The sequence below is a fragment of the Octodon degus genome, unplaced genomic scaffold, assembly GCF_000260255.1.
Source record: "Octodon degus isolate 3935 unplaced genomic scaffold, OctDeg1.0 scaffold00208, whole genome shotgun sequence".
Taxonomy (NCBI): Eukaryota; Metazoa; Chordata; class Mammalia; order Rodentia; family Octodontidae; genus Octodon; species Octodon degus.
Genome location: NW_004524784.1, coordinates 4,023,538 through 4,039,962, shown reverse-complemented (window position 1 = coordinate 4,039,962; position 16,425 = coordinate 4,023,538). Strand labels below are relative to the sequence as shown.

General features: G+C 40.1%; 1 protein-coding gene and 1 pseudogene across 2 annotated transcripts in view; one reads left to right on the top strand and one right to left on the bottom strand.

Moving 5' to 3' along the window:
• Pip4k2a (phosphatidylinositol-5-phosphate 4-kinase type 2 alpha) overlaps nucleotides 1-16,425 on the top strand; it is a 180,869-nt gene that overhangs the window by 31,836 nt on the left and 132,608 nt on the right. The window lies entirely within an intron of this gene.
• Nucleotides 7,430-9,007, bottom strand: LOC111813640 (annotated as a pseudogene).

The window sequence follows — 16,425 nt, the reverse complement described above, 5'->3', positions numbered from 1 at the left end:
TGGTATACTCCATACAGGTGGTACCTGTGGGATGTGATAAAGGATGAAGCATAGTGTTTTCTGTGGAAGCATTTGTATTACATCTTTTAAATTTATTAGAGCGCAAGAATTGGCAGCCAGTGGTGCATGGGCCATATCTGGCCTGCTGCCTGTTTTTGTGTGGCCCATGAGGTAACAATGGTGTTTACATATGTACATAAAAATGATTTAAAAAACCAAAGGAGAATATTTGATGACACATGAAAATTATGTGAAAAGTAAACTATTGTGTTCATAGATGTTTTATTGCCACTCAGCTGCATTCTTTTTCTATCTTCTGGTTGCCTTTGTGCTGAAACAACAGAGCTAAGTGGTTAAGACAGCATCTGTATCATTTTAGGTTCTCACCAGTGATGCTTGAAGTTTATAATTCCGCTCACCCCTTATTAGTACTTCATATTTCATTTTTTCAATTACAGCCATCCTATTGGGTTTGAAAGTGCTAGCTCATTGAGGTCTTCATTTCCATTTTCTAGATGACTAATGATGTCAGGCATCATTATATATGCCGATTGTCCATTTCTAATGTCTTTGAGAAATACCTACATATTTTGCCCACTTTTTAATTGGGTAGTCTTCTTCATATTGAGTTATAAAAGTTCTTCATACATCTTATATGCAGATTCTGTATCATGTATTTGCAAATATTTTTTCAAATACATTTATAATATGGTTTGTAGCATTAAAGTTGTACTTTTTGATGTAGTCTACTTTCTTTTTTGTTGTTGTTTTTCCTTAGTATCATACCTAATAAACCATTGCCCAACCCAAAGACCTGACTATTTTAGGGAATATTAAAACTATGTTGTTTATTTATTTATTCTTAGTTCTATATATTATAGCTAGCAGTGCCTCATTTTTTTCCTAATGCAGTCCTTCAAGGATAATACACATAGGGCACATTTTTAGATGCATAATATTCTGTGGTATACTTGACTATATTCAACAGTTACCTGTTGATGGGCATTAAATCTGTTTTCATTTTTGGTTTGCCACAGACAATACTACAAAAAAAGTATTTACTGTTTTGTCCTGGTGTTATTAAAAACTCTGCAGAATATGTTACCTAGGATAGAGTGAGAAGATTCCTTAAAATGTAAGTCAGTATTTGTCTGACATGTGAATTCAAACACTTTAGTCAAGTGGTTGGAGAAAGAAATCTGAATCCACTATAGAAGAACTTTCTACTCCATAAATTAATTTTATAGATTTGGTTTGCCTTCGTGATCTGTTGCTGTTTCAGTAACTTACTTACTTTAAGGTAGGAAAAGACTCTTCTGTACAGTCTCCTTTTTTGTTGTTATTGTTGTTTTTGTGGTACTGGGGATTGAACCCAGGACCCTGTGTTTGCCAGGCAAGCGCATATTCTACTGAGCTATCTCCCTGGCCCCCTGTACAGTGTACATGAAGTAACCACTAAGAAAATCTGCCAGGGTTCCTTGCCTTCAGCTTGGTGTGTGTGTGTGTGTGTGTGTGTGTGTGTGTGTGTAATCAGCTGAAGTTCTTGCTCAGTTTGAATGGAAATAACAAACCAACAAAGTGAAGTTCTGCTGGTGGCTCTGGACTTTGAGTGCCAGTGACTCTCAGCCCTTAGTATTGCAGCTCTGGCGCTTGAGTTCCAGTGGCCCTCAGTCACTAGTGCTACAGCTATGGCTTGAGTGAGATTGGTCCTTAGTGTCACTGCTTTCTGCTCCTAAGTTCCTCGGAGTCTGAGGTTAATAGTCCTTTTGGCAGCTTCCTGTAGCTGTTCCAGCAGCTTCTGCTGCCTTTTTGGGATGCTCAACAATTCTCTACTGGGCTACTGCTGGAGGGAGCCCTACTCATAACCTGAGGACCATAAGGAACTGCTGATTAGAAAGAGGAGCAGTGTGGCACATGTACACAATTGTGTGTGGTTTCCAGGCATTTTTGAGGACTTTCATAATGCGGGGGGGTGGGGGGAGACAGGGTCAGGGAAGAGTCATCAAGAGTGGCTGTAGGGTGAAGTCTTATGGAATAGATCTGTTACAAGCCTGCTGTGGCCAAGGAAGCTGTCTCCTGGAGCCCACAAGGTAGTCAGGAGAGCTAGGATCAACATCTGAAGAAGTGGCTGCTGTGTTTCTGCAGAAATAGTGCTGCCGAAATTACTGTTGCTGTTGCTTTCCAGCAGTCTTGGGGCCAAGGGGGGCCGACACCGTGCTGGTCATGGCCCATTGGGATTTGGGGGTTAACAACAGTGGGGCTGATCCTGCCCCTTTGTCCTGTGGGGCATGTTTTTCCAGTTGGTCCCTAGGGTGGGAACAAAGCTTTCAGCTGAGCTGAGGCGCCTGTCAGTGTGCCCTGGAGGGCAGCCATGAAGTAATCCCAAAGGTGTTTGGAGGACCTTGGGGCTAGTTGCCGAAGCCACCCATGGGGGGATAAAGGGAGCCTAGGGGGAGGAGCCTGACAATGTCACTATCCTTTCTGACTATCAGAAAAGGAAAGGATTAGCCTTGTTTCTTCCCATCTCATGATCATGCCCTGCTAAAAATAATTTATAGAGACTGTAGGTGCACATTTGTTAATGTAGGAGCTCACAGGTTCCATTTGGGGAAGTGGAGTCTGGGTCTTCTCTTTGCTGTGGTTCCTGGCATTCAGTTTCTTGTATGTTGTTGAAAAGGGGTAGAAAAGGCTAAAACTGAGGCACCTGATGTTTTTCAAGGAATTATGACCAAATACAGATATTAAAAAAATATAAGTCCAGTGATTAAATTTGAATGTTTTTTTTTTTTTTTTTTGAGTTGGGGTCTCACTGTGCTGCCCAGGCTAGTCTCAAAATTGTGGGTTCAAGTGATCCTTCTACTTCCATCTCCTAAGTAGCTGGGACTGCATGTACACGACCATATTGGCTGAGTTTAATTTTAATGACATTTGTGTGTAATGACTTAAAAGGATTGAAAACCTTACAGGAGTTTCAACTGATATCCTGGCCCTATAAAATCTGTGCTAACATAATTAATGGTCAGCTTCTTATTTGGAGGAATCAGAGTGACAGATGAGTGTTTTAGTAGTTTTAGATTCTTTTAACAGCCCTTAGCGGCCTATCATATTGACTCTTCATTAGAGTACACTTAGTATCCTTTTAATAAACCTTAAAATTGGTGCTGTTATTCAGACTTCAGCTAGAGGACTGATTTAGAATCTTAGTGACTCACCGAGATGCTAAATTATTTCAGCTTTATTTAAAGATTTTTTTAATGACTTTTGGATCTGTTATTGCTGGGCATGAACCAAACTAAAACAAATAATTTGTAGGAAACTGACAGAGAAAACCAACTTTGAGAGTGCTGTTTTTCTTCTACCTTTTCATTAATGGAAACCTTAAAACATTTAAAAAGTAGGAAGAATAGTGTTCCCCACCCTGTCCCCACCTTGTGTCACTTAGCTTCTCAGAGCCCATTTTGTTTTATTATTCTGCCTGGCCCCTTGTGGCAGCCACTAGCTACATAAGCCTACCAAACACTTGCATTGTGGCTGGTTTGAGTTGAAATGTGCCATGGTGTTAGATACTGCCCTTGAGGCTGTCCCAACAGCCTGTTCTCCCTCCTTGGAACTCCACAGGGAACTCATCTTTGGCCCTTGCACCTAAATAAACCTTTATCCCAGCCCTACCTCTGTGAAAATTCCATTTGCTTCCTTGTAACACTTCTGGAATTTGTGATTATTTGATGTGTCTACCAAGTTTCAGTCTAAACATCTTGACATGGCATCTGTGCCCAGCAATAACCCAATGGGTGAACAGCCCACTTGGAAAGAATTCTGTTCAGCTAAACCCAACATGACCTTTTTTTCCAAAATATATGTGTACATATCATAGTTTCCTTTAGTATCCTCTCTGCCTAAAATCTGTCAAAAAAGGTCATATGCATTAATCTTTTAGTTCATGCTTCCTGTTGCACTGTGACTTTGGTACCTGTGAACAGCTAGATTATGGACAACTGTCAAATGTCATATTCATCAGGTGTGCATATATTAAATATTAATTTGTTTAAATAATGAGAGCAAATTGATAGAGCTCCTTAGTTTGAAGGCTGAATAAAAGCTTTTGGTGGAAAACAGACTGGTTCTTGATATCTTAGCTGTTATGACTTAGATCTAAAATACACATAGTCTCATGTGTTTGGAAGGTGACTGGGTCATGGGGGTGTGATAGTCATCAATAAATTCATTGATGAGTTCAGTAGCTGAATATGCTGTTAGATAGGGCATGGCTGCAGGTGAGTCATTGGGGGTGTGACCTGGAAAAGTTTATTCTTGTCCCCAGATCCTCTTTTTTCACTCTCGGCTTCCTGGCTGCCATAGATTGCACATCTGTCCCCTGCCATACCTTTTCACTGTGATGTTTCTGCCTTGGAGATAGACTGAACGAAATCCTTTGAAAACCACATGGCAAGTAAACCTCTCCTGTTTTAAGTTGTGGGTATTGGGTATCGTATCTGAGCGTCAAGAAAGTTACTAAAACAGAGTTTTGGTACCAGAGAAGTGGAATCATTACTACAACTATACCTTACTGTATAGTTTAGAAGCCTTTGGACTTGGTTTGAGGGAGGGAGGAATTAGGAAAGATTTAGAGATGTCAACTAGAGAAGACCCAAAAATCCTATAAGTCAAGCTCACTGGGAGATTTTGGACAGAGTGCAGAAGACCAGAATGTGGACAAGTATGCAGGTAGTGAAGACCAACCTTAGGAAGTTTCATTTGAGAATAAGAACTCCACAGTTAGTTGGAGTAGAGGCCTTAGGTGTTATACCCTAGAGGAGAATTTGTCCATGTCCTGAGACTTTGTGGAAGACTGACATTAAAAGTGATAGACTAATTGATCTGGTGAAGTAAGTTTCAAAGTAACCCAACATTCAGGCTGTGACATACATACTCCTACTGGTTTTAGCCAGATCCACAGTGAGAATCAGGAGCAAAAGGCAGATGTGAAAAGTTTGTAGTTTCACCAAAAAAGAGCAAAAGAGAACATGGTTGAAAAGATTACCATTGAAAAGAATATAAGAACTTTGTATCAGGACAGTAAAAAAGAAAGCATCTAGAAATTAGCCAGACTTCACATTTCACAAACTTTCTTGAAAGCATCTAGAAATTAGCCAGACTTCACATTTCACAAACTCAAGGGTGCAAGACTATTGTCTTTTATTTGAGAGGACAGTCCTGGGACACCTGTTTATTCAGGGCCTCCTAGAGAAATGTATCAAGTTCACCCATCAAGTACTCAAGAGGCTGCTACTGTCATGATCCAAGGGGGCCCAGCTCCTACAGATGCTGGCACCCAACCTTGACATCATTCACCTGGTGTTGCTTTTTAGGCGTACAGAATATAAGAGCTATGGAGTCGTGGGGACTTCTACACAGATATCAGAAGATGAGAATCCAGGCAGAACTATGTGACAATATCGTAGTCTCTGCTAGAAGCTCATGAGAGGGTGGTGTGTGTAGCTGTGAGGGTGAAGCAAAAGGTGCAATAACCCTAAAAATTTGGAAATGCCAGGAATGTGGAACATGTACTGAGGAAAGCTGCAGCAGAACTAGCCCAAGAGATTGACCATGTGGGGCACAGTCATCCAGATCTGCCCCATCTCTTCAGAACGCACATCTTTCCACAGCCTGCCTTGAATACTGGATGTACCATATTTAATGTTTGCCCTGTTGATTTTTTTTTTTTTTTTTTTGTATTTTAGGGAAGGGTCTACAGAGTGTTCAGGGTTTCACTACTACATTGGACTCGTAGTGATCAGCCTGTTTACAGCCTCCCAAGAGCTGGGATTACAGGTGCACACCACCACGCCCAGTCTCAATTGCTGTCTCAGTGCACCCTGGGGGCAGGGCTGGCAGAGCAGGCCCAGTATAGAACCTCTGGCCCCTGCGCCTGCTTGCAAGCACTTTAATCCACTGAGCTATTTGGCTGGCCCTGCCCTGCTGAATTTTGATCTTTTGTCCAATTCCTGTTTATTTCTCTCAAGGAGAATCATATTATCATTTGGGAAAATGTATTATTAACACAATACATTTTACTGATGCCAGTTTTTAAAGGAGAATACATTTTATTTAAATTAGGTGCAATCAAAACTTTGCTATTACTGCTACATGGTGTACACTTTTATCAACCAAAATAAAATTCAGTGAAACAAAACCTGGACCATGGTTTTGTTAGTTTTGAGACATGGCCTCACTAAGTTGTTCAAGCTGGCCTTGAATTGTTGGGCTCAAGCAATCATCCTGCATCAGCCTCTAAAATAGCTAGACCTACAGGTTCATGCCACTGCACTGGGCTGGATCAAGCCTATGCTATTGATGTTGTAATATATTTGGCATATACTTTACATTGACCCTTAGGAAGAGTAAGAAAAAGGGAGAACTTTGAGGTAGAAAAGGAGCCTTTCTACACATTGCCATCGCAGACATTGAGGTGGAGTAGAAGTTGTGAGGTGAAAATGGTTTGCTCACTGCCCTGTAAGTCGTGGTAGGGAAACTAACCAGCATTTCCAAAGTGTTTCATAATAGATAATGTACAAGAAATGGTACTGTTCTCCCCCCTCAAAAAAAATTCACTTTTCAAATTGGGAAATATAAATAAATAAATAAATAAATAAAGGGTCCAAGGGTAATGACCAAGATTAGTGAGGCTTGAACACTTCTGACCTGTTTTACCTCTCAACATTCAATGCAAACATGGCAGTACATTGATGCAATGTGGTTTTCATGTCATAAAGATAGGTAATGCCCTGGTCACTGAAAGGAAACAGTTTGGCTTATTCAGGAGACTGTTCATTACTGATATTCCTTATTTATTTTTCTTTTAACCTGTATTCTTAGTATTAAAACAAAGTGCTGGGTAATACTTCTATGGTAGAATTTCATTTGCTCTCTTATTGTAAGCAAGCATTAATGCAGCTATTTCTCCCATCCAAGTACTAACCAGGCCTGACCCTGCTTAGCTTCCGAGATCAGATGCGATTGGGCACGTTCAGGGTAGTATGGCCATAGACTAATGCAGCTGTTTCTAATAATTTAGCAATCAATACTGTCTGAATAATAAAGTGTTAGCTATAATACTAAAGATCAGAAAGATGTTGCATATCAATGATGATCATTCTGAACTATTTTCTTTTAAGGCAGTTAAGTAAGTTCTTTTTGATCAATGGCTATATCTGCTACCTTGTAGATATTTCAGCTATCCATAAAAACTAATTGGAAATTTCTTTTTTAAATATTTTTTCCTAAATCTTAAGTTTTATTTAAATAACCTACAGTGAGAACAGAACAAACCAACTTCTTCATAATACCAATGATCAAAGCCAGTGAGGGCAAGCACACTTGCAGCCAGCTGCCAACCATTGTGATGGGTGAGCTCTCAGGGGAGGTGGCCCTAGCTCCAGCCCCGGCCCACTGTTGGAGGAGTATCCACGGTGGAGCAATGGTTCTTGATGATCTCATCAACAAACATGATCAGGCATGCAGCTTCAGAGGCTGCTGTCGGGGCATTGATCCACACTACAGCTGGCTCCTGCACAAAGACTTCAAAGTTGTCAGTAATGTCCTCATTGTTGATGTCCACTCCACACCACATACCACTCTGGGCATGCCGAGCCCGTAGTTTGTTCAGGATGTTTGTGGCATCACAGCCAGCATTGTCACATAGCTGTTATGGGATAATCTCCAAGGCCTTGGCATATGCCCAAATCAGTAGCTGCTGTTTTCCTGGGCTAGTCCTTGAGTAATCCCAAAGGTACTTAGAGAGTCCCATCTCGATGGCTCCACCACCAGCCACCACTGAATCATTCTTGATGGCCCTCCTGACAATCATGATGGCGTCATGCAGAGACCACTCTGTCTCCTTCATGAACTACTCAGCTCCTCCGTGGAGGATGAAGGTGCAAGTCTTGGCCTTAGGGCAGCCAGTGAAGAAATTGTACCTTTCATCTCCAATCTGAGTCTCTTCAAACAGCTGGCAGCAGCTGCTAGAGCATTCATGCTGGTCTGGGGTTAGCCTCCTCAGGCCGTTATTGTCCTCTTCAAAACCTCCTTAGGCACTTGGCCGGCACATAACATGTCCCTATCTGCTAAGTACTGGGTGGTTACATCCCCAATAGGGAATTTGGACAAAATAACTTTGTCTCCAGAATTATAGCTCTTCTCTAACTTGTCATGCAGACTGTTCCACTCAGCATCAATGATTGCCTGATAATACTCTACCATGTGGACTCTGATTTCAACATTGTCTTTCTCAGCTTTCAGATCAAGTTCAACATTTAATGAGGCAATTGTGGGGTTATTGTACTTTTTAGGTTGCATTTCAAATCCAGCGTAAGAGAAAGTCTTCTTGAATGCAACACCAGCCACCAGCCAAGACTCCTCTAGGGCTCCACCCTGTACCTACTTGATTCTAGTCATTGTAAGCTGCAGCAAATCATTGAGCATCATCACAGCATCATCATTCACCATCTTAGCAAAGGAGGCCTTCTGCTGGGAGATCAGCTTGGAGCTCAGCCATCATGGCACACTGCTCCAGCAGCTTTCCCTGCTCCACTTTACCTTGCTTCTTCACAGCCACAGCAGTCTCCTTGATCTTGTTAATTGCCAGCTGTGTAGCTGTGCAGAAAGCTCAGATAGTGATCTGGGGTGCAAACTTTACTCCATGTAGGATTTTACCTGCTTCAGAAACTACAGCCAGCAGTGTTACAGAGTTGGTGCCATCACCAACCTCAGCATCTTGAGACTTGGCAGTGTCCACTAAAGTCTTTGCTGCAGGATGGACGACATCGAGAAGTTTCAAAATTGTGGCCCCATCATTAGAACTTGTTGCTTTGCCTCGGCCATCTACAATAAGCTCGTCCATACCATGGGGACCCAGGGTGGTTCTTACAGCCTCGACAATCACCTAGCAGGCCCTGATGTTACTTACAAGCTGAGGGATGCCTTGGGAGCTGTCAGTCCCCTCTTTCAACAGTATTTAAGGGTCAGGGAGATGGCTCAGTAGAATAAACACTTAAGGGCCTGAGTTCAATCCCCGGTTCTGCCAAAAAAAAGAAAAAAAAAAAAAGTATAACTGGTGTGGGCACCATTTTGGCAATTTCTTCAGGGGCTTGCTATTCTGTTCTCCGTGTTCTGGCCACCCCTAAATGTTTGTTTGTTTGTTTGTTTGTTTATAAAATAAATAGCTCAGACTCATAGTGATCCTCCTGTCTCAGCCTCCCCAGCACTGGGATTACAGGCGTGCACCACTACACCTGATTTAGGGGCCTGCATGGCATTCCTGGGATTCCAGAGCCAGCACAATGTGTGGTACCAGGGGACAAACTCAGGTCCATGCACCTGCCGGGCAGGCACTTAGACTGCTGATCTATCTCCCCAGCCAGGAAATCTCTTGGTAAACCAAAACTGGGTGGTAGTCCACATAAATTTTTCATGCTATCAGGAATCTATAATTACAAACTTTCATTTTCAGTAAATATTTCCACCTTTTCTTAGCTGAGACCAAGAGTAAAGAACTGCTGTCAAGGCTACTGGTAGAAAGTAGATGCACAGTAAACACTTGCTAGGTATAGCTGGATAGCTGAATGAACAAACTAGATGGCAGCCAGTCTCCCTTAGTTTTTTGGCTTCCAAATCTCTTCCTCTCCTTGATCACTACTACATGGTCATGAGGAGTGGAAAATATTTTGAAGAGAGGAGTCAGCAAAAGAAAGAAATGCAAGACAAAGCTTAGTAGAGAAGTGTAGCATTGACATTGGTGGAAGGGCAAGCCAGTGCTTTTGTACAGACATACACAGCTTGTGCAAAATGGGGACTGCTAGTAGCTGTGAGTCTGAGATGTTAGGAGACAGTGGAAGTCTGTGTCTCCGTGCTCCCTGCAGTCATTGGTGTGCATGCAGTAGATAAGGCACAGATTAGAAACAGGAAGAGTTAGGAAAAGACAAAGCTTCTGTGCACAACACAGAGGATGGAGCAGAGAAGCACTCTTGCCCAGCATATTTCTGAGGAAAACAATTCATTCTTTCCATGGGTGAAAAACTTTTCATCTGGTTGTAATATCCCTCTCTGATGGCTTTGTGAATTCGATAAAGCAAAGCTAAAGAAAACCCTTTCTGTTTGTGGGACTGTGTAATTAGCCCATAGAAATTAGTGCCATCCAATATATTACTGAGGAAAAGGATTAAATACTAGTACGAGTAAAAATAGTCTCCGTTATTGTTCTTCCTGGGATAAAATTATAAGGACTGTCAGTCAGCCTGCTTGAGGGTCTAGCTTACTATTGGCTCAGCTGGGAACAGTGCGTTCTATGTTCCTATTATGTAAGAGTGCACCATTCCACGAAGAGTGGGACTTTTTTCTCTTTTTCTCACAATAGTGTGGTGTAAGGAGCTACACGAACAAAGAACAAAATTATGGTTGTTTGGATATTACATTTAGAATTCCCAAAGGAATTATCACTGGGTCTATTTCCTAGACATAAAATGGTCATTTCATTTCCTCTAGACCTTCCTCTTCCCCAGCCCCTTATGAGTAGATGCTCACAGATTTGGCCAGGTTACTCCCTATCCTCACACTTAGTATCAGGTGTCTTTTTGATATCATTCATATTTTCAAAAATTGGCAATATTGAGACTATGCATCTATCAGAAACAAATGAGCATGCTTTTAAGGTTAAATCACAAAGGATGAAGAGGCTGTTTTCATCTCTCTGGAGGGCGATGTGAAGTTGTGAACAGTTCCCAGCCTGAGCAGGGTGTTGGAGTCCGGCTGTCCCTGAGTAGCACCAGGGAAGTATGTCTCCAGAGTGCTGGAGCTCAGCTAGTACTCCTGGTATAGTGGCATCAGGTGTGTTGGGGTGTAGGCTCATTTCTTTTAACACCTGCACCCTCTTGGCTAGCCCTTATCTTTAATGGAACAAGAACTACAAGAAGTCTTGCTGGAGGAAGAGGCCTTGCTTTATGCTGAGCTATGCCTTACTTGGGTTTTGTTGTTAGGGACTAAGCATATGTAAAATAGAGCCATAATTTTGTAATAGTTTTGACTTAACTCTGAAATACTGGCTACTGGAAGAAATGATTGCACATTAACACATGTTATATTACTATTTGATAATTTATTCCTCCCAGTAGGTGTTAATCCAAACATTTTTTTATGTTTCTGAATGGTAATGGGCCTGCCTATTTCATGAAGAAAAGAGGGAACAGCTTCTTTATATTTAGCCATAAAAATATTCTTGGAGGAAACAGACTGCCTCTGTGTGTGTGTGTGTGTGTGTGTGTGTGTGTGTGTGTGTGCAGGTGCATGTATATGTGTGTGTATGTGTGTGTGCAAATTCCAACTAAGTCTGGAAATTTGGGCAGTTAATATAGAGAACTGTCTCATCTCAGTTGCCTTTTTTCAGGAAAGCCTGCGCTGGCTCTTAGATGTAGTTGCACTCTGCATTCCCTCTGCAATGCCCAGCACTCATAAATTTGCCCACAAGCTCCACGTGGCTGCATCTGGGTCATCTTGCCTATTTGTGGTTTCTCTGGTAGTGCCCACACTCAGGCCTCTACCATACAGCTGTATGCCCCAGGGTTGTTGTGAGGTTTCAGCGAGCTGGGTTAGGTAAAGCCCTCAGAATGGCAAATGATTGTTCAATACCGCTTATTAAGTATTAATCATGTGTGTGGTCTCCACCTGGAAAAGATTAGTATAAATTTATAAAAAGTATAAATTTTATTAGGTTTTTCTTACATCTATGCATTTTTCTTTATTCACATTTCTTTCTATAACTGTGTGTTGCCAAAGACATCTAGTGGTTTATTAAATTAGTTTGATAATACTGTAGACTCATTTTAAATTTCATAGGCATGTGTATGCATATATATGAATGCATACATGTACATGTGTGTGCTCCCTGGGTATTTACTGCAAATGACTGCCAACATTGGTGTTGACCAGTGTCTGCTGGTGCTTAGTAGAGAGAAAGGTGTTCCTATAACAGCTCCAGTTCCTAGAGGCCCAGTATCGATTTGCCGGCATCATGAGTTCTCTGCTCTCTTGAGCCAATTCATTTCACCATCTTGGTACTCACTGAATCTGTGTGTGTAATTGCAATCAAATGATGGTTTCCATTGTAACACATTTATAGTGCCATTTTAAAATGAAAAGCAAGGGACCAGGGAGATGGCTCAATAGAATAAGCACTTCCCTGGCAAGTGCAAGGGCCTGAGTTCAGTCCCCAGTTCCACCAAAAAAAAAAGGAAAAAAGAAAAAAGGTAAAGAAAAACAAGAATTGTGTCAGTGTCCTTGCAAGAGTTTTTAGTGGAAAAACTTCAGAATTTTAAGATTAATTATAAATACTGAGTTGTGCTAGTGTCTCAAATAAACAATAATATACGATTTCTATGATATGCAGTCAACTAATTGTTTTTAGATACTAAGGAGAAATAAAAAAGTGTGTTATTACTAATTTGGCATTCAAATTATATAAACAATGTATCATGGACAATGCAGAGACTATAGATGAGAAAGCATTTAAAAATTTAGGCTTAAAAATTAAAAGAAAAATTGCAGCTATTGTTAATTGTATTTCTTAGGCTCCTTGGAAGAGTAGGTATACATTTGTCAAAATTAGTTTTAAATTGTGTATATTGTTGTGATTATTAAAGGACTGCACTAAGAAACACAATAGGACATTATAGTGTTGGGCAGTCATTTACATTTGCTGCTTGCTGAGACCCTATTAAATAGCACTGAAGGAGCCAGCACAGCATCCCTTTGGTAGTGTTGGCCATGTGTCAGATACATTCATTTTTACTGTGTATCTGCAAATGTGAAGATTAGAAGTCAGAAAAATATTTTTTTTCATGTAAAGTTTTTTTTTTTTTTTTTTTTTTTTCCGGAACTTGAATGCAGACCCTTGCTCTTGCCAGGGAAATGCTTATTCTACTGAGCCATCTCCCCGGCCCTATGTAAAGATTATTTGGTAAAAAATTTTAAAGTAAACATGTTGAGCCTTCCAAAGCTTGCACTGCTTTAATACCTGTGTCAGGAATTTGGCAAGTTGAAAACCAGGAGGTTCTCTGAACATAAACTGCCTCTGTGGCGGGTACCCCAGCTCAACCCCTGTGTCTAGTTTGGCTTTGTGCAGAAGCCTTGCGCTAACTCCCCGAAGAGGAGTTGACAGAGCTGTGACTCTGCTTCTTGTGCTTCCATTTGTAGTGTAGTTTTTCCTGGAATTAGATCTGTTCATTTTTATTTTTTTCCTGTTTATACATGGCATACATGCATACATACTTTCCCTGTCTTTTTTTTAATCTTCAACCTCCCCTCTTTTCCTTTTACTCATTCTCATTGGGTACCAAAAGGCCTAACCTAATTGTAGTTGAAAAATACAGTTTATATTTGTGGTATTTCTTATTAAGGAATTTCAGATCCATATATTTTGTGGTAAAATTAAGCTTATGTAGTGTTTGTAGTCTCCAGAGTTCTTAGAACTTCTTAGATATATTCAAATGGTTTTTCTTCAACAGATTTAAATTATAAGTCTCATTATTGTTAAATTATAAGTCTCAATTATATGTCTAATTATTGACATTATTATCAACAAAATAAGGGTTATGAAAACCAGGAGTGATTTATTAAAAATAAAACATTAAAATAGCTAATTGAGTAACAGAAGTAAGACAGATATATTGCAGTGTTTGCTATTAAGTTATTTCTGTTAGTTTGGGTTTCGTTTCTTTTAAAAAAAAACAACCCAGGTGGGCTTCAAAAGAAGTAAATATTGCTCATATATTTTTTCAGAGTTTATTTACTGTCTAATACTGCTGATAGAATGTGTATTAAAAAGGAAATTTTTAAAATTATTTTCTGCATTGATGCACATGTATAGTATTTCACTAACTTTATGAATCATAAAGAATTCTATAGACTAGTTTAGAAAAACAGCTTGTGCTGGTAACATTGAATTTTCAGGACAATCATCTTGAGTTCCGAACAACCAGCTGAGAAATTCACTTTCAGAACAGCCCACTGTGGAGCTGTCAACTTTGAAAACTGATGAAGCCTTTTATTTGGTATCCTGATAAAATGCAGTGTGCAAACATCCAGGTCCCTCAGCTTAGCATTTTTTTCTAACTAGCCCAGAAAGGTCTTACTTGTGTTTTCAAATCAACTCATTGTCTCTTCAGTTAGTAATAGTCTGGGATGTAAATGCCTACTGAGAAACTTCCAGGATCTTTTAGAATTTCAGAACAGGGAATATTTTTTAAAGATCACTTTAGAAAAAAAATATTACTGGCCAGGAAGATGGCTCAGTGGAATAAGCGCTTCCCTGGCAAGCACAAGGGTCTGAGTTCAACTCCCGGTTCCACAAAAAACCAAAACCAGAAAACAACAACAACAAAATATTACTTACAAGTCTACAGAAAAGTAAGAGTTTTCCACACAGAAGAGTCATTATCAGTTCTGAAAGTATGACCTACTTCTGAACAATTTCTGAAAGGGTTCTCAACAGCTATTCAAGGTTTTTCTTTTCTGTTTTTTTGGAACTGGGAATTGAACTCACAACCTTGTACTTGGCCAGGCAGGCGCTATGCCACTAAGCTATCTCCCTGGGCCCTTCAAGGTTTTTTTTAAATGTTGCTTTTGGTAGGTATTAGTCTTTGGGGAAAGCTGTCTGAAAGACATTTTCTAATTGAAAGAAATAAAGGCCAAAGATCAACTTTCTAAGAGAATTTTAGTATTTTGGTTACTCTAGATATGAAAAATATTCATCCCATGGATCGTGGCTTGAGAAACACTTCATTTGTTAGGTGTTCATGAAGTGTTTTATGACCACTGAGTTTCTAAATGTTTCTTAAAGAATAAGCAAAACATCAAGGTGTGAGGTTTAGCCTTTTGTTTTTAAATCAACCACTTTCAACCTAAAGGTCTGACTTCATCTTCAGATGAAAGCAACACATTCAAAGCCAAGGGGCTTATAATGGAATCTTCAGGTGTTTGCTACTGTAATTATAATTTGGTCTTGTATGAAGTCATTGTGCAGTATTTCAGGAGTGGTGTGCTGTGTTGGAATGCAAACACCAAAACTTGCTGATAATTTTTTTCTTCCATATGAAAAATTAAGGCTAGTTAATGGAGTGTAATTGTAATTATTTCAGTTTCCTGCTACTTGATCTTTAACCACGTATATATAAAACCATGAGTGTCCACTTTTACCTGACATATTAAGGTGTTCCATGTGATATTGTGGAAAATCATCTGAATCTAATGAAGGATTTCTGTGCCAGTCAGAACATTATTAAATTTGTAGTTTCAGTCTGGGGATTGGAAATATGAGTAGTTTTTTAATTTTCATTTTTATGGTACCAGTATTACTAAGTATTAGTATTGTCAGTATTACTTAAGTTTTACTGAAACACATAGTGAATGGATTTACCTGTTCTTTTGCCTCCTCCTTCTCCCCATCCCCTTCTCTTCCTCTTCCTCCTCCGTGTGTGTGTGTGTGTGTGTGTGTGTGTGTGTGAGAGAGAGAGAGAGAGAGAGAGAGAGAGAATGTGTCAAGGTGCCATCCAAGGCCACACCCCCAGCCCTCACCTCAGCAGTGGTTAAGTTTCTTGTAGAGACAGAAATGTTGCCACCTATCCCCACTGATTAATATTAATTGGCTAATGTTCTAATGTACTGTTGACCTTTTACCACAGAAAATAGGAAAATGCCACTTGTGGGGTATGGGGTAGGATTATCACATGCAAGTGCTTCCTAGAGGAGCAGGTTTGGTGGGTCCTATAGAAAAAGAAAGTGGGTGCCCTGAGCAGTTGGGGAAGCACTGTGCTTAAAAACAACCACAGTGAGGGTTTGTGTAGGCTGGAGAGAGTGATGGCAAACCAGTTGCAAGATGTTGACCAGATGGCTGCATTCCCCTGGGTGTTGGGAATTGCCTCCTGGGGAGAATTTTAAGAGCTGTGTCTTGATCCTTCTTTACTATTTGGTTATATCTTTTTGGATTGATAATGTTCCAAAGCAGCCTGCCTAAATAATTTTCTTACTGCTGCATAAAAAGCTGTTCTTTCCTTTGGTAAAAGGAGGCTTTGAAAGGTTGTGGTTTCACTTCTGAATTTTATATGTAGGTCTCCCGCCCCCACGGTTTACACAGCCTGCTTGAAAACTGTGGTTGATCAGCAGGAAGTTGTATTTTAGAACTGTTATAACTTTCAGCATTTTTCAGATGTTTATTTTTAATTTCATGGTAAAAAAAATGTGTATATTATGTTTTGTGCTTCCCTATATACACTGAGTAAGAGGCTTATTCAGAAACAGGAGGAGTAATGAAAGTAGCATAGCACAGAACCTGATTATTGGAATTTGGGGGAAATAAAATGTATTCAGTGAGTATATATA